An 18,237-nucleotide genomic window follows, 5' to 3' on the forward strand; every position below is an offset into this window, starting at 1 on the left:
ATACTACTCAGCAGAAAAAAACAATGGCATCATGAGGTTTGCAGACAAATGGATGGATCTAGAAAAAATCATCCTGAGTGAGGTAACCCAGACTCAGAAAGACAAACATGGTATGTACTCACTCATAGCAGGATACTAGACATGAAACAAGGATGAATTGTCTGCTACTCACATCACCAGGGAGGCTACCCGGAAAACAGGACCCCAAGAAAGACACAGGGATCGCCCAATGACAGAGAAATGGAATGAGATCTACATGAACAGCCTGGACATGAGTGGGGGTAATGAAAGGCGAGGGTCAAGGGAAAGAGAGCTTGGGGGAGCGGGAGATCCCAGCTGGATCAACAACAGAGAGGGAGAACAAGGAATAGGAGACCATGGTAAATGAAGACCACATGAGAACAGGAAGAAGCAAAGTGCTAGAGAGGCCCACAGAAATCCACAAAGATACCCACACAACAGTCTGCCGGCAATGGTCGAGAGACAGCCCGAACTGACCTACTCTGGTGATGGGATGGCCAAACACCCTAATTGTTGTGCTAGAAACCTCATCCAACTACTGAGGGATCTGGATGCAGAGATCCATGACTAGGCCCTGGGTGGATCTCTGGGAGTCCAATTAACGAGAATGAGGAGGGTTTATATGAGCGAGAATTGTTGAGACCAAGGTTGGATAAAGCACAGGGACAAATAGCCAAATGAATGGAAACACATGAACTATGAACCAATGGCTGAGGGGTCCACACTGGATCAGGCCCTCTGAATGGGTGAGACAGTTGATTGGCTTGATCTGTTTGGGAGGCATCCAGGCAGTGGGACCAGATCTTGTGCTCATTGCATGAGTTGGCTGTTTGAAACCTGGGGCCTATGCAGGATTGTTTGGCTCGGCCTGGGAGGAGGGGACTAGACCTACCTGGACTGAGTCTACCAGGTTGACCTCAGTCTGTGGGGAAGGCTTTGCCCTGGAGGAGATGGGAATGGGGGCGGGGGGGCGTTGGGGGGAAGGTGAGGGGGACGGGAGGGGGGAGAACAAGGGAATCCGTGACCGATATGTAGAACTGAATTGTATTGCAAAATAAATTAAAATAAATTTTAAAAAAAAAAAAAAAAAAAAAAAAGAACCTGGGAAGACAGATTTGACTTTGGCTTTCCAACTCACTAGCCTTCAAACAAAGCACAATTGCAAGAGTCAGATTACTGGCTTCTGCCTATGTGGTAGTAGTAGGGCAACACACAGCTCCCCTTCTAGACTCTAGTCCAGACTTCGGTGGGAATAAACCTATAGGCAATTGCAGACACTGAGACTCTAGTGTGCTGGGTTTGGGTAGCAAGCCTAGTCACTGACACTCATGGGCTTAAAGAAATAAACAGCAGCAGGTTCAATAAGGTGGGCTTTCATGAGTAACCTTGCCCTACCCATTTCAGTAGTTCATGGGACTGAACCCAGGGCTTCCCACAGACTGTAGGAGTGCTCCACCACAGACCTCCACCTCCAGACTTATCTTATGAATCAGGTTCTTGCTATGTCACTCAGGCTGGTCTCAAACTCACACTTCCCCTGTCACAGATTTCCAGATAAGTGTGATTGCAGAATTTCACCACGGCACCCATCTCTGCTTTTTCTTTTAATAACACTTCCTTTTCATGCTGTTATATTTATCTGATTTTTTAAAAATACTAGAACAGTGTCCCACACCTGCAATGCCAGCACTCAGGAGGTTGAGTCCAAAACATAGTGATGATGTGCTGATGATTTGAAAATGAATACCCTTCAGAAATTCAAATGTGGTTGTTATATATTTTAAATACTCATATTGTTGTATAATCAATTTTGAGATATTGGGTTCAACTATCTCTGTCGTTTTTTCCCATCATGATGCTGAACCCTATGGTGATATTTTATTTGTATTAAAATGTTATTTGTATGTTAATAAATAAAGTTGCCCAGGAGATAAAAGTGTACACATCATTAGAATGCCAAACAAAAACCAAAATTCATGGAACCACCACCAGGTAGAGGCATGGACTGTTCCAATGACTGAAGTCTTTTCCACATCTACTTAGAGAGTCATGTAATTCTTGTCTTTATGTCTATGTTTGTTCTGTATTATCTTTATTGAATTGTGTATATTGAAGCATCTTTGCATTCCTGGATCCTTTGAAACCAATTTCTCCATGGCATATGGTCTCCTCAATGTTTTCTTGAACTTGTTTTGCTACAACAGTGTTGCAAATTTGTGTGTCTGTGGGGTGTTCCGATGTTATGGGACGTCATGAGTTTTCTCCCATCCATGCTGGGATTTTGACTGGCTTGCCCTTGTGCCGATCTTGTGTTTGCAATCCTAGCTGTTGAAAATTCATCTGAGCAATGGATCTGTCATAACCAGCAAATGCTATTTCATGGCAGACATACACTCCCACTGGCTCTTACAATATTTCCATCTCCCTCTTCTGTACCAATTCCTGTATCTTGGAGGGAGAGTGTATGATATAGATGTTTCATTTAGAACTAAGTACTCCACAGACTCTTATTCTCTACATGTTGACTAGTAGTGGGTTTCTGTATTAGTTGCTTCTACTGCAAAGAGAAATTCTCTGATGAGGGTTGAGATATGCAATAATATGTTGGTATAAAGATGCAACATATATGGGCTATATGGGCTGAAGAGATTGCTCAGTGGTTAAGAGAACTTGCTGCTTCTGTTGTAGAGGACCTGGATTCTGTTCCCAATATCCACATGGTGCCACATAACCGCCTGTTAGTCTGGTTCTCCAGTTCCATGGGATCTGATACCCTGTTCTGGCCTCCACAGGCACCAGGCACACATGTGGTATATATTTATACATGCAGACAAAACACTCACACTCATAATGTTTTCAAATCTTAAAAAAAAAGAAAATAGAGGGAGATTAATTGCTGTGTCCATTATGCTGAATACTAGAATACTAGTACAAGTTTCTTCCATAAGGCCTATGATCTAGCCAGCCACAGGGTTTTAGCTCAGTTAATATTACCAGGCACGGGTTTCCTCTTGTGGAGAGGGCCTTAAATCCAACTGGAAAGTGTTTGGTTACTCTGACAATATGCATGCCACTACTGTACCAGTGACCATGTCTTGTCAGGGCAGTAATTATTGCCGTTCACAAGGTTCACAGATGGACATGACTGCTGATTACTTTTCTCTCCTTTGCTCTTAGATACATCCCTTATTTAGATGTTATTATTTTGGCCAAACAACTTTAAATCTAAGTGGTCTGTATAAATTTCTCACTGTTCATCTGTAAAGCCCTCTGCTTGCCTACCCCCTTGAATATGCACAGATTTTCCTCTGGAGTAGCATTGCCCGTGCTCTCTCCAACATACCACAAATCCTTGGAGACTCTCTGATTGTTCTTTAGTTGGCATTTTAAACACTCACGTTAGTGTTTGATTATGAATGGATGTTAAATGTTTTTTGCATTTACTAAAACAAATCAAGATTTCTTTTCTGCATTATAAGTGAGTAATAAGGATGGATTTTCAAGGCTTAGCTGAACTTAGATGGGACCTGACATCAGCTTCAGTTAGTCATGGCATTGTTGAGTGCTCTGTGATGATGTCACTCATTTGCACTCCTACTTTTAAGGACAATGGTCGGGACTTTTTTCCATCATTTTTCTTCCTTTTGTTTTCCAAGAATAAATTCATCTTTAAAATGTTGCAATTTTTTCTTATTTCTCTCTCTGGGAGAGACTATGAAAAACCTGTTTTTGCCTTTTAAAAATGAAAATGTTTGGTAGGTTCCAGGCCTAGAGTTTTCTTTATACATTTTAATTACAGACTCAGGTTTGTTATTGTGACACATTCCTTTTTGTCTTTCAAGTGTGTCAGTTATGAGAATTTTGGGCTTTTTTAAAAAACTATCCTTTCACTTAAAATATATAATTTGATCATGTGATTAGTTTCATAATAGCTCTTCACCATTTTAACGTTTTACAATTTTCAATTGCTTTTCTTCACTCATAGTAGATATTATCCATTTTCTCTTCTAGTTTACTTTTAGTTTTCTTCTCATGCACATTTGTTAAACATGGGCAGAAGCCATCACAGTCAGCTTTGTGTGTGTGTGTGTGTGTGTGTGTGTGTGTGTGTTGATGTTGTTGTTGTTGTTGTTTTCGTTTTTTGTAGATGTTGGGGGAAGTTTGTTTTGGGGTTTTTGACATGCAGTTGAAAGCACCACATTTTTTATATCTAATCTAAGCATACTTTGCAGTTTAGAGTATGGGATTTTCTGTGGGTAGTTGTGTAAAGCTGAGATTTTAAATTATCCTGTGCATCACTTTATTCTTTCAAATGTTGTTAAAGCCTGGTGTACTGATCATGCCAGCAATTCCAGTTCTTCTGCAGCTGAATTAACAGGATTATGGTGAGTTCAAGGCCAACTTGAGTTTGGCTGGACTACAAAACAAGGTCTGGATAATGTCCCAAAAAACAAGGAAATTGTTCCTGTTGGACTCAAACATAGGGTATCTACAGACTTGGGAGGCAATGGCTTTCTTGAAGACCTGTGAAAATTATTTCTGCCATGACTTATGGATTAAAATAACAAGAAGGAGGAGAAAGGGAGGAGAAGAGAAAAAGCAGGGAGAGGTGGGGAAGTATTCACTTCTACTACTTCTACGCATGAGAAAACATGCGTAGACTATATGCATGGATGTTTTCTTGGACACATATGCAATAGTCTGGATTTGGACAAAAGGTTATGGTCTATTGACTCTTGGTCTATCCCAACAAAAAACACAAGGGATAAGACTGGCAAAGAAGCCAGCTTTGTTTTCATTGACTGTAGTTGCTGCCATAAGTGTGCAGTGCTGGTTCAGTGTGGTTCTAAATGTCTTTAGTAGCCAGTGGGAATTGTTTGTCATCTACTTATCCTCTGTGCTGAAACAGATCTTAATATCATGGCCATTTTCTAATTAAGCTGCCTTTTGTCTTTACTGTTGGAGAGTCCTTTATTCATTCTAGATACCTGTCTTCTTTCAAACATGTAAATCCTTTCTTCTGTTTGGTAGTTTATCCCTTTGAAGACTTTACAAGGGAAATCTTTTGGGCAATGAAAATGTTCAATTTTGATGAAATCTAATTAAATATAGTTCTTTTTATGAATTGTGCTGCAAGTTTGAGAATTCTTTGTCCAGCCTAGATTAAATGTCTTTATATGTTTCTAGAAATGTATTATAGTTTGGTTTTCAGAGTGCAAAATGTCATAAAATTGAGTACTTTCTTTCTGCACACAGGGTGGGATTTACCCTGTGGTTCAGAATTTTGCCTTCTTATTTCTAGGGCCTCAGTTTCTCCTGTTGTCAAGAACATCCTTTCTTCATAGATCTATATTTTCTCGTTTGGGAAGAGCAATTTGGTAATATATGCACGGACACCATCTGCTTTCCCTGCTGTGTTCTGTCTATGTGTCTATTTATTACCAGAACATGTTATGCCAGGGCATTTAGAAAATATTAAAACTGGGATGAAATCTTCTCATTTTTTTCTTATTTTCTGCTTTCAAACTCATTTTAGTTATTCAAATATTTTGATTTTAATATATTTGAATAAGCGTCTATATTTAGAAAATATTGCTTGCAATTTTACAGAAATGCATCAAAATTTTATATTAATTTGAGAATATTATATATATGATAAGAAGTATTCCCATACTTGGGCACATCTTTCCAATTTTTGCTCTTTCTGATTAATTCCATCAATGATGTATAGTTTGCATCGCACAAGCCTGGTTCGTGTTTATTAGAATTTTATATGTATTTTGTAGTTTAAATGTGAAATAAATGTACCCTATAGGTCCATGTGTTTGAACACTTGGTCCCCAGCTGATGGTGCTGTTGGAAAAGGTTGTGGAACATTTAGGAAGTGGAGACTTGCTGAGGAAGTGAGTCATGGAGGGCAAGCCTTGAGGCTTCCTGGCCTAGTCATGCTTCCTATTAATTTCTCTCTACTTCCTAACTGTGGATGAGGCATGATCAGTGGCTTTAAAGCTCTTGCCTTGATTTCCCTGCTGTGATGGACTATACTCTGGATCTGTGAGCAAAAGCAAACCCTCTCCAAGACAGCCTACATTTCATTGTCTTAGCTAGTTGCAAATGGTGCTATGTCTTCAGGTTTGGTTCCCATGTGTTCATTGTTAGGAAACAGCTAGCATCCCTAAACTCACTCCTTAGTACTGTATATACAAATACATACATACACACACACACACACACACACACACACACACACACATATATATATATATATATAAAATGATATATATAAAATGTGTGTGTATACAAATGCACACACACACATATGTATTCTTTACTACACTTTATGGTTTTGTATGTGTTTAATTATGTCACATGAACAAAAGATCAGCTTTGTCTTTTCCTTTACAAATTGTAATTCTTTTATTCACTTTTGTCACCTGTCTGCTTTTGTGACAGCTCTTAGTGTTGCATTCCCATTGGACACAGTCAAACAAGATTTGCATGCAGTCCACATGATTACAAGGATTAACATTCAATTTTTTTCAACATTAAGTATAATATTGTATATGGTATATTTTTTAAATGTGGTCTTCATGAAACTGGAAATTCATACCTGTTCTTACTTTGCTGAGAATCTTGAATAGGTGTTGAACTGTCCAATAGATTTTGAAAAAACAAGTCATGAAATGTTGTTGATGTAGTCAAATTCTACATTTTAACTTGAATATAAAAAATCATCAGTTATTTTCTAAGACAGCACACCTTAAATGTTCTTATTGCTCAAATTAATATATACAGAAAGTACTTGGTGTTTACCCACCCGACTGTGACAATTGTGTCACAGTGGTTGTTGACATCAGCAAAGCTCATCAAGAGTCTTACATAGGCACAAGTTTTTCTTGTCTATTCTCTCCCCCAATAAAGCTGAGGAAAAGGAGATGCTATCAGTCTACAAATTTAAAATGTTACCCAAGAACATTAACATTTATCAAAGAAAAACACCTGCTAAAATCCAACTGTTTGCTAGGCATGGTGGCTCACACCTGTAATTTTTGCTTGAGATACTGAGGCAGGAGGATTGAAACTCAAGGTCAACTTGGGTCAACTTGAATGAGACCCCATCTAAAAAGAAAGGAAAGAAAACTTCCTCCCCCTACCCCTATATGCATTTGCACAAAGCTACACTGTTTTTTAATATTTTGGTCTACAAGAGCATGTAACACACTGAGACAGGAGATACAAGAATTCAGTTCTACTGAAGAGCTTTCATAAGGCAGAGGCTGAACTAACACCACTCATCTCACCAAAGTTCTTCAATGTGCTGTTATTTTGAACTACTATGTTAAATTATTTTTAAATAAAATAAACATTTTAAAATCTCACTTTAATTTCTAGTATATTTAAGATAATAGCTGTCATGGACATTCTGAACTTGTGGAAGGCTGAGGAATTATAACTAAGGATTCAGAGTGCCATGGGTGTTAAGAGCCAATGTGTTGGGAAGCGCTGCCATGACAGTTGTTTACTTTTCATGAAAGCAAAATACTGGAAGCATTCCCAAGTGTCCTTCAGGAAAGGGAAATGATCAGGTAGTGACAATTCAGTTCACAAAATGACATGCTATTTACCAGAGGGAGTTGTTTCCTTATAATGTATCATGGGCACACATGGAAAAATATTGAGTCTTATATCTGGAATTTTGTCATATCTATTATACTATGTTTATATAGAAAGTATACTGTTTATATAAAAACACAAAACCTATATTTTAAGTAGGACATTTAAAAATAATAGGGATTGATTGGGTGGATGTAGAGAATAGGCTTGAAGCTCAACATAATCAATAATGTATTTCTGAAGGCCATTGGGCAGTTCATGTATTATTATTTTCTGTTGCTATAGCAAACTACCCAAGGCTATATAGTTCATGAAGAAAAAAGCTTTCCTGAGCTTACTAAGTCTATAAGTTTGAGAACATGGTGTTGCTTTCTGTTCAGCTCTGGTCGTGGGTGTCTGACTACATCACATCATGGTGGAGTGGCATCACAGTGAGAGTACATGTGAGAAGGAGATATCATATAGCAAGACAGGGAGCCTGGAAGGATCAAGTCCAGAATTAGTGCCTTTAAAGGATACCCCCAGAGACCCCACTCCCTTTTTCTATGTACTAACCCTTCAAAGTCCCACTGCCTGACAGCATTCCCACACGGTCAACATTCCTACACAGGAACCTCTGGAAGACTCCCTCCCACCATCTCCACTATAAAAATTAATTAATTTTATTATTATATGAAGCTTATTTATTTTGCAGGTATCTATATTTCTAAAATGATGCAACTGATAATGTAGAAATAAATAAAAGTACAGGTATGAGAAAAACTGATTCATGTATTTATTTGGAGACAATATCTCTTTTTATAGTCCTGGCTATCCTGGAACATACTAGGTAGACGAAGCCAACTTCAAATCCACACACTCTTCTGCCTCTGCCTTCCAAGTGGAGTTCTGGGATTAAAGGGATGCTCTATCATGCCTGGCCTAGAAAACCATGTTTAAAGATTTTAAAACAATACTGACTGGACAACTGACTAGAGAAGAATGCCAGCACCACAGGAGGCAAAAGAGATAAGTCAGCTTAGGAATCATCTCTCCAAAGGAAATTTAAAAGTGGGATTTAAAAACATCTTTTTTTTGTAATATAGGGATCACTAAGGATTCAGCTTTCTGATGACAATGGCTTGTAACTATGCTGGTTGGTTTTTGTCAACTAGACACAACCTAAGGTCATCTGGGAAGAGGAAACTCGATTGTGAAAATGCATCAATCCCATCAGCCTGTGGGCAAGTCTGTGGGCACTTTCTCGATTGATGATGGATGTAGGAGGAACCAGCCCCATGTGGGTAGTGCCACCACTGGGCAGGTGGTCCTGTATTGCGTAAGAAATGAGGCTGTGTAAGTCACAAGGATCAAGCCAGTAATCAGGGCCCCCGCCCCCCATGGTCTTGGCTTCCCTGCGCTGTAAACTGACATAAACTGTGTGTTACTCTTGCTCATGGTATTTGTCACAGCGATAGACAGCATTTAGGGCTGTCCCTTCTTCTGTCCTGTGCCATTGTTTGTTTGGTTTTTCTGTGTTGAGATGAGATCTCACTGTGTAGCCAGAGCTGGCTGGCCTCAAACTCACAACCCTTCTGCCTTAGCTTCTTGAGTACCTGGACTGCAGGGACATATGACCACGCCTGGCTTTTAAGGAGCTTTCTAATAACCACAAGTAAATAAATAGTGGGTGTCTATGTTTGACAATTTTTTTTATATATTTCACTGTTGGAAAGGCCCACAGGAGAAAATTATTATATGTGCTCCTCAGATGGAGTGTAGGGTCAGAGGGGGATAACTGTGATGGGATTCAGCTTGCCCTTATAAACACCTAGAAATTCAGACAAAATACCTTAAATAGCTTTCCAGATGCTGGACAACAGTGCATAGAAGCAAGTTCTTGGCGAGAAAATAAACAGAGCAAACACAGCATCCTCCTGATTTCTAGTACCAGGGGACTCTCAAAGCAGATCAGGTAGCAGTTAAGGTCAGAAGGGAGAGAGTAACTGTTAACTTACAAGTGCAAAGTACCAGACAGAAGGAGAAGTAGGAAGTGGTGACTTCAGAAACCTTCAGTGATGTTTGTAAGTGTAGCTGGGAACACAACGTTACATATTCATGAAGGAAACTCCAGGAAGATGACTAATGCCAGCCCTGAAGCAGTCAGATGAACAGCCCCAGAAAGCACCTTTCAGTGGGACAGGCTTAAGAGACAGGCTCTGCACACCTGGGTATTTGATGGAGGCATTGAAGGGAACACACTACAGTAAGGGACTGAACTAGGCCTACACCAAAGCCACTGTAGACTCATGATCACAGTGTTTAAAGACTTGTGATTGTGTTGATCTTCAAGTGATTCAACTTCCTTTCCATATCAAAATTCTTGGTCTTAACTTTCAGTATGGATATGTGGGTACATGAATGTACTGGACATGTGTGTTCAGATGCATGCTGTGTGAATGTATGTAGTACATGCATGTGTGTACGCACATGTGTGGCATGTACAGCTGTGTCTGCATGTGTGTTGTATGCATGTGTGTGCATGTGTGTGGTAACTGTGTGTAGGTGTATTGTGTAGAATATGCATGTTTGTGTAGTGTGTGAATATGTGTAGGGTTGTTTGTGCATGCACACATATGTGGTATATGCATATATGTGATGTGTGCATGTATGTATATATGTACATTCCAATCCATGGAAATGTAGATACCAGAAGTTGATATCAGTGTCTTCCTCTACAATTTCCCATTTGTTTTTTGAGACAGGGTCTGTCACTGAACCTGGAACTTGTCATTTCTGCTATGGAGCTGCTAGTGAATCACCAGGAATAACTGTCTCCATCTCCCAGTGCTGGAGTTATAGATGGACACCATGACTTCCTGGCCTTTTACTGCAGATGCTTGAAATCTGAACTCAGGTCCTCAAACTTGTGGAACAAACTCGCGACCCACTTTGCCATCTCCCCAGCCCAAAGGACACACACTTTAAAGGAGGGAAATCAAACCAGACACTTAACAAAAACTCATAATCCAATTAAAAAAACAGCAGCCATTACATGTAGCAGGATAGTATGATCCCTAAGCAAAAGAACCAGCCTGAAACATGAACAGTGATGGGCCTGACAAATACTGTTCAATCTCTAACAAATGTGTGCTTAAGTTCAGTCAGATTAGGGACATGATGATAAAAAGAGAAAATTCCAGAGACAAAGTATGCAATTGTTGAAGTAAAAGATACACTGGACAACATCAGGGGCAGCCCATGAGCCTTAGAAGGAAAGATTAGTAAACTGGGGTCTAGAAATAGAAAGTGTCCAGAGAAAGAAGCAAATGTGTCATGGCCTGTGGGGACAGCAGGAGGCAGGAGAATGGGACAGAGTCAAGAATGGAAGAAATAACAGATTTCAGCTTAGTGAAAACTTTCAGATAACATAATCTAGGCTCTGAGATCAATGATTTTAAAATAAAACTGAGAGCCAGAAGGAGAGCAAGAGTGAGCAAGGGAGAGGGGAGAGAGGGAGGGAGGGAGGGAGGGAGAGAGAGAGAGAGAGAGAGAGAGAGAGAGAGAGAGAGAGAGAGAGAGAGAGAGAGAGAGAGGAGATTAAAATGCTGAAATGGTGGGAAAGGGGAAATCTGAAAGTCAGGCGCTGGAAAGAGCAGACAGATACAGAGAAATTTAAGAGAATAACAGGCAACTTCTTATTAGGAGTGAGGTCCACGCAAATGCAGCGACACAGAACCTTAACAAACACACAGAAACACCTGACAGGCTGGAATTCTACACAGGGAAAATGATCCTTCAAGAGAGGTTGTGAAACAAATATTCTTCCAAGTAATACATGTTTTCACAGAGTTTATTATAAATGATCTGTTATATAGGAATGGTATTTTTTTCCTCAGAATAATTAAAATGATTCTCAGCAGAATTTTTCACTATTGAAAATCCATTAAATGTTGATTGTTAAAGTAAAAACTAATTGGCAGAATATAAAATTAATATTACCAACTAGGATAGGAAAGAACAGTGGATTCATATACTACAAGACTTGTCTGTTCATATACTAGCATACACACCTAAATATAAGAAAGTCTGTCAGCTGCATCATATCAGAAATAATAAAGCAGAATATTATTTGAGATAAAGAGTAATACCTGAAAGCTATCTGTTGTAAACCTTACGGCCACCATTTTATAAAAGAAGGCCAACCTATCTTTGACTGACCCAATAGTGGATATAAGATGGAAAAAAGTAGCTGTTTCAACAGCCCTCATTGATTACAATTCTCAAGTTACAGAAATGAGACCCAGAGTGGAAAAGCACAGGCGATGTTGCTCTGAGGGGCCCACCCCAGGATCAATGGTCAGAGGTGGGCAAGAAAGTGGACTGTGCTCAGTGTCATCAAATCTGTGGTTTTGTTTTGTTTTGTTTTCATTTTGTAAAGGGAACCTAGAAATCTGAACATATTTATCCATCTATTCATTGATATAAAAATCTTGCTTTTAAATACTATCTCTATTTTAAAACAACTTTGGTTTAATTACAGCATCGCTCATCTATATGTAGCCTTCAAATGACTAGTTTCACAGCTCTGATTGAAATAATATAAAAATAAGAGAAACAAATACCAGATTGAAGACAGACACAGTGTGTTTTCTCCCCCACCCCTGCCTTGCAGTCTGTTTTCCTTTGCCTTTGCTGCCCACACTCTTTGTCAGGGTCAAATCCATTGCTGCATTCATATAAATTTCCCCAAGTCTCCTATATCAGTCTTGCCCTTTCTGTTTCCTTAACAACCAGACCATCTTCCATCTGGTCAAAGCATTCACATGTTGTCTGAGCAGACCTGTAGTCAGTCACTCTGTCAGTGAAGTAGCTGCTCCAGAAGTCCACTCGGGGCTTGTTGCTGTTTGTTTGTTTGTTTTTCTCTTTTGGGGGACTTGGACTTGCCACTCAGCTCCCAAATAAATCACACATGGAGGCTTATTCTTAGTTATAAATGCCTGGCCTTAGCTTGGCTTGTTTCTAGCTAGTTTTTCTTAAATTAGCTCATCTATCTTTGACCTTGGAGCTTTTATCTTTATTCCTGTATACCTTTCTTTGTTTCTTACTCTGTGTCTGGCTGTGTAGTTGGGCGGCTGGGTGGCTGGCCCCTGAAGTCTTCTCCTCCCTCTCTTATTCCTTCTCTCTCTGGCCTAGATTCCTCCTACTACTTATTCTGTCTGCCTGCCAGCCCCACCTATTTCTCTCTCCTGCAACACTATTGGCCATTCAGTTCTTTATTAGACCATCAGGTGTTTTAGACAGGCAAAGTAACACAGCATCACAGAGTTAAACAAATGCAACATAAACAAAAGTAACACAGCTTAAAATAATATTCTACAACAACGGCTGGCCTTTGCTGCCTTGCTGCACCTGTTTGCTATTAGGCTGAATTTTCCATACTTGCTCTGAGACAGTTGCCAACCTGATTTCTTACCTAGTCTGGTGCTCATGACATCAGAGCTCCTCAGAAGCACCCAAAGCTTTCAGCAATAAATCATTTCTTTTAGTCATGCTTTTCTCCTGCCCAGACTCTGCACACCTAGCTCATCTCATCTCTTGTGACATTAATCTTGCACTAGATTCTTCATAAACACAAAAACACACACAGTTCCATGAGTGGGTCTTGCTCTACATATGTGGACCCTCAGCTTGTAGTCAACTGCTTGCCTTGACCAAGCTCTGCCCCATGAGCTTTTTCTTTGCGACATCACTGATACTTGTAGTGCTATGTCTTAAAGGTGATCTACTTTATAATTTGTAGTATTTCTACACAGCATAGTGATCAATGTATGCACTACCTCCTGCAGTACTGTTTTCCTATGTGTAGTGAGAACTCTTTTTTAAACTTTTTAAAATCTATTCTTTGTGTATTTCTCATTATACATCTCAATCCCATTCATATCATGCATCTCGATCCCATGTTGTGAGAACTCTTAAAGTCCACCCCCTTAGCAAATTATAAATGTACAAAAATGTCGCTAATTGATGTCACAGTGTCATACATTGCATATTTATATACTGATACCTACACACACATACTTATATGCACACATACATCCAGACACACAAAATGTACTGTGACACGCTAATACAGCATCTATATCCCATGCATGCTAATCAAGTTCTCCTCCTTTGAGCTATATTCCTACTGCCACTCCTACTATGAGTGTGTGTCTAAAGGAAATATAACCCCTGTTTTGAAAAAAAAACTCTGTGTCCTATGTGCATTTTAACATTTTTCATAATAGTCAAGATATGGAAGGTAACATAAATGCCTGTGGATTGTTGAGAGCATAAAGAAAAATGTATAAATTATATGGGATATTCTCTAGTCCTAACAATGAAGGAATTTCTGCTGTTTGCAACAATATGGATGAAACTGGCAGAGATGCTAAGTAAAACGAGCCAGGCATTGAAAAATAAATGCCACATAGGCTCACTAATATGATGCCATCTGCCATGTTTTAGGTGATTGTACTATATCCATCTACATAAATAGAGTACAGCCACCACTCAGCCTCTGTTGTGCATGCAGTGGGTACCCCATATTTATTGGGATACAGAGTCAATGCTGCTTTTGGTAAAATGTCCATCCATCCATTACACAGCTTCTCTGAGAGCAACTATTTTAGGCTTTCACATTAGAAATAAAATACAGAATGTGCCAACTCTGGGGTTATGTGGAACTAGGGTGCCCTCTACTGTTTCCTAGACTTAAAGCTACAATGTTCAATTTCATTCAATAAAATACTAATGAACAAATAGGAATGTGGTCAGCAGACCAGTATTAACCAGGACAAACACTACATTCAAAGTTACCCTAAACTTGTTGAAAGGACAGTCCATAGACTTCTAGAATTTCAGGTTTCTGTAAGGCTTGGGCTCTTGGTCATCTCCAAGTTCCTTCAGCTCCATCTATGTTGAATCATATAGCTGTGTTGAATATCATGTAAACACTGCTGGGGACAGTGTGACATCACTTCATCATAGGAAGGGAGAAGGAACTTAGTCAACATGATCACATGCAAGGATTTTGTTGCTGATGACTGGTTTTGGAGATAGGGATGGAACCCAGGCTGACTTTGAATTCACAATTCTGTTTCAGCCCCCCAGGTGCTGGGATTATAGGTGAGTGCCCCATGCTCACTTTAAATAGTTTTAAGGAATGGATCTTATTTATTAGAATTTTCATGTTTTTTTATGTTTAAATGTGTTGTTATGAAACTGATGCTCCAAAACATAGAAATTTCAAATACAGTCTGTCAAAACAAAAGGTTCATACATAGATGATACACAATTCATGACAAAATAATATTTGTAACTGTGAAAAATACAGAATTAATCTCTTGTGTCCATTTTTTTTTGCTAAAATAGTCCCAGAAATTTTGTGTTCAGCTTTCTATTCACTAATTATTTAGGCCTTCCTATTTGCATTATGTTGTTTAGTCCAGAGAATAGCAGATGTCTTGGCATTTGTAAATCTAGAAGTAACACACAATAGGTGAAAAGCATATTAAGCTAGTTATAAATCCAAATTAACTCTTTTTAATTCACTTACTTTAATTATTATGTTATTTTTGTATGGAAAAAAATGTCAGGAGCAAATAACTTGCAAGTAGGAATGGTTCATTAGGGCCAAGTCCTGGAGGTTTCAGTACCATTGCCTTTGAGTCTGTGGCTAGTTAGTTCTCTGTGGCTGGGAGGTTAGGATTTAGGATGGTGCCCATCGGGAGCAAAAATCGAGAGAAGAGGTTGGTTCCCCCATGTCCCTTCAAGGGCACACTTCAGTAACCTATCACCGGTCACCACCTTCTTCATTAGCCTCACTGGCTGGTGACCAAGACTCTGGAATGTGAAACTTCAGGGGACATTCTGAATCTTAACTACAGAATTCTCAAGAGACTTTATCTTAGAGACACATCTTCAAAGAACTCAACAAATGAAGAAATGTGTGTGTGTTCAATGTGTTCATGTTAGAAAAGCCACTTGAATGAACATCTTACTTCTAGTTCATGAAGAGCTTCTTGAGCCAGAGTTATTTAAGATTGTGCTTAACTGCATAGTCTAGGTAAGCACTATTATATATGTGCAAATGTTAATATTACATACTTTTTCTGAAATAATTTTACAGTTTCTTATTTTGGGAAAACTAGAATTTCTGTAATGTATAAAAGTACCACCAGATAGCTCAGATTGACACAGTGCCATGTCTAACATAACTGAAGAGTAGGGAGGGTCTGTGCTCAGCACTGCTACAGAAAGCTGCAACAGAGAAGGAGAGATTTGCCTCTTCTCGTTATCACTATTAGAAGTCAATGAACAACTCTGTTTTTTAATTTTTTGAAGACAGGGTCTCCTGTATCCCAGGCTGGCCTAGAATTCTCAGTGTAGTGGAAAATAACCTTAGTCTTCTGCTCTGCCCCCTGGGTTGCGGGATTACAGGAATATGCCAGTCACGTGAGGATTACACACCGTAGGGAATGGAACCCAGGCCTTCCTACATGCTAAGCAAGCACTGAGCCCTTGCCCACCTCCAGCCGAAACAACACACTGCTGTCAAGGGGAGGACTGTCTCGGCATCCAGTAGCACTTGAAAGGGCCTCCTTCTGCCCAGTGATAAGTATGCCTAGTCCTTGCTTCGCAGAAACTATGCTACTGACATTGGACAGACACCAGTCATGTTAATCAACCCCAATGTGTCTGCTGAGAAGGCAATGTCTTCCTTCCAGGCCTCAGAGGTCATCTAACAGCCTTTCCCCGCCTGTGACCTACTTTTAGATTTGTGACACAATACCCTGTCTCTGCACTACCCATCCCATAGCTTGTCAAGAAACGAGTCTTCAGCCAAACCCTAAACATGCCCTGATGTTGTGAAAGGGTTTCATTATAAGATTCAGCAATGAATTAACGACTATCGGTGAATTAAATGAAAAGGGTTCTCTTGCACCAGTTTCTTTCCAAAAAGAATGGCTGGATAAACCCAAGGGTGCTACTGAGGACTGAGGAAGAACAGGAGGTGCTGGCAACCCTACCTGACATAAGCAGGCCTAGCATCCGCCTAGGTTATGGATGCTGCTGCCAGTCCACACAACCTTTCCCCCTCTGGCCTAAAAGGTGACCAGTGGTTATTCCAGGGGGAACCAAATCTGCTTCTAAGGTCCACTAGAAACTTCAGCAGAAACATGGTCCATTCCCAAAAGATAGTGGCCCCCACCCCCCACCCCCCAACCCCTGGGCTGAGTAGGGGCCAGGCATTTGGTGAAAGTCTGGCGGCCTCTACCGGGCGCCTCAGCCTAGGGACGTTCCTCAAACCCAGACACGACATGTGGCGCTCCGGAGAGGTGAGAGCGAGCGCGAGTCCGCCGGGGGCGCTGGGGAATCTGCAGCGGGGCAGCGCGCGGCCTCGGGCGCGGCGTGGAGCAGAGCCGCAGGGCGGCGGCGGGAGCGCGGGGCTCCGGGTCTCGTCGGCGCCGAGGGCCGGGCAAGTTCGCGCCGGCAGCATGGGGCGGTGACGCCGCACCGGCCCGCCGCGCCCGCCGCAGGGAGAGCGGGCGGCGGCGAAGCAGGATGAGCCCTCGCCGACGGCTCGCCAGCCGGGGCCCGAGCGCAGGGTAAGGAGCAGAGGTGGCCACGGTGGTTGGCGCCCCGGCCTCGGGACCGGGAGGAGCGCAGAGCAGCTGGGTGCTCGCAAGCCCGCAGCGCAAACTTTGCCCGGAGACTGCGGAGGCCACAGGCGCGGAGGACAGGGGACCTAGTGGCGTGGTTGGACGGGGCTCCGGGCGCAGCGCCTCGAGGTCCAGGGTAGACACCAGGTAACCGCTGCCTGCCGCGGTCTCTGAGCTCTCCCGCCTATAAGGCCGCTCCCGCCCGGGAGCAGGGGCGCGCGGTGGGCGCGGGCCCCACTTGGTGTCGCGCGCCTGTCGCGCGGGCTGCTCGAGGCCGGTTCTGGCTGCGCCGCCACTGCACCGCGCGCAGCAGAGGAGGAAGGCGCTGCCTGGCGAGCGCTCAGCCGACCCTGTCCGGGGCTAAGGAGGTCTGGAGGGCTAAGAGCGAGCCCGAGGGCCGGTCCACCGGAGGTGTCCGGCGGCGCTGCGGAGCGGCAGGTGCGGGGTGGCGGAGGCTGCGGCTCCGCAGTGCCACCCCCTCGCCCACCTGCACTGTGCTCCAGCCCTGGTGAGCTCGCACCGCAATCTGGGGGCCCCCGGGAGAGCAGCCTCGCGGTGGGGATCGGGAAGTCGGGGGCTGAGGGGCTGCAGAAGGCACCGCCCGGGTTTCCCGCATGCGGCGCCGCGTGCTCGCCGCCTAGACTCGCCAGGCTACCGGCGCCGAGCCCCAGGATGCGCCTAGGCGACCACGGCATGTCAGTCTTCTGTTCTTGACTGGAGTCTCAGAGGGCCTTCTCCTACGAGGTGGAAGTACCTGTTGTGTGCCTCCCAGTTCTAGACTTTTGGGGGTCTCCTTGGAAAGATGTTTCTTTTTGGAACTCTGGCTTGCTCGTGGACATTGAGCACCCATTTGCGTTATGCGCAGGTTGAGATATATGTGCCTTCTCTATCTAAGGTTGTTGCTGGCCCAGGGGCA

General features: G+C 42.0%; 1 protein-coding gene across 5 annotated transcripts in view; it reads left to right on the top strand.

Moving 5' to 3' along the window:
* Positions 1–16,977: 16,977 nt before the first annotated feature.
* Gabra5 (gamma-aminobutyric acid type A receptor subunit alpha5) overlaps positions 16,978–18,237 on the top strand; it is a 103,623-nt gene continuing 102,363 nt past the window's right edge. For 2 of the 5 annotated variants that reach the window (XM_052762749.1, XM_052762751.1), the window contains exon 1: positions 17,093–17,267. The gene's annotated coding sequence lies outside the window, so the exon portion shown is untranslated. Of the gene's footprint in view, positions 16,998–17,092; positions 17,268–17,588; positions 17,830–18,237 lie in introns of those variants that run through there. The other 3 variants (XM_052762750.1, XM_052762752.1, XM_052762753.1) reach the window with 2 other exon arrangements.

The sequence above is a fragment of the Peromyscus californicus genome, unplaced genomic scaffold (genome assembly GCF_007827085.1).
Source record: "Peromyscus californicus insignis strain IS unplaced genomic scaffold, ASM782708v3 Scaffold_4__1_contigs__length_199733344, whole genome shotgun sequence".
Lineage (NCBI taxonomy): Eukaryota > Metazoa > Chordata > Mammalia > Rodentia > Cricetidae > Peromyscus > Peromyscus californicus.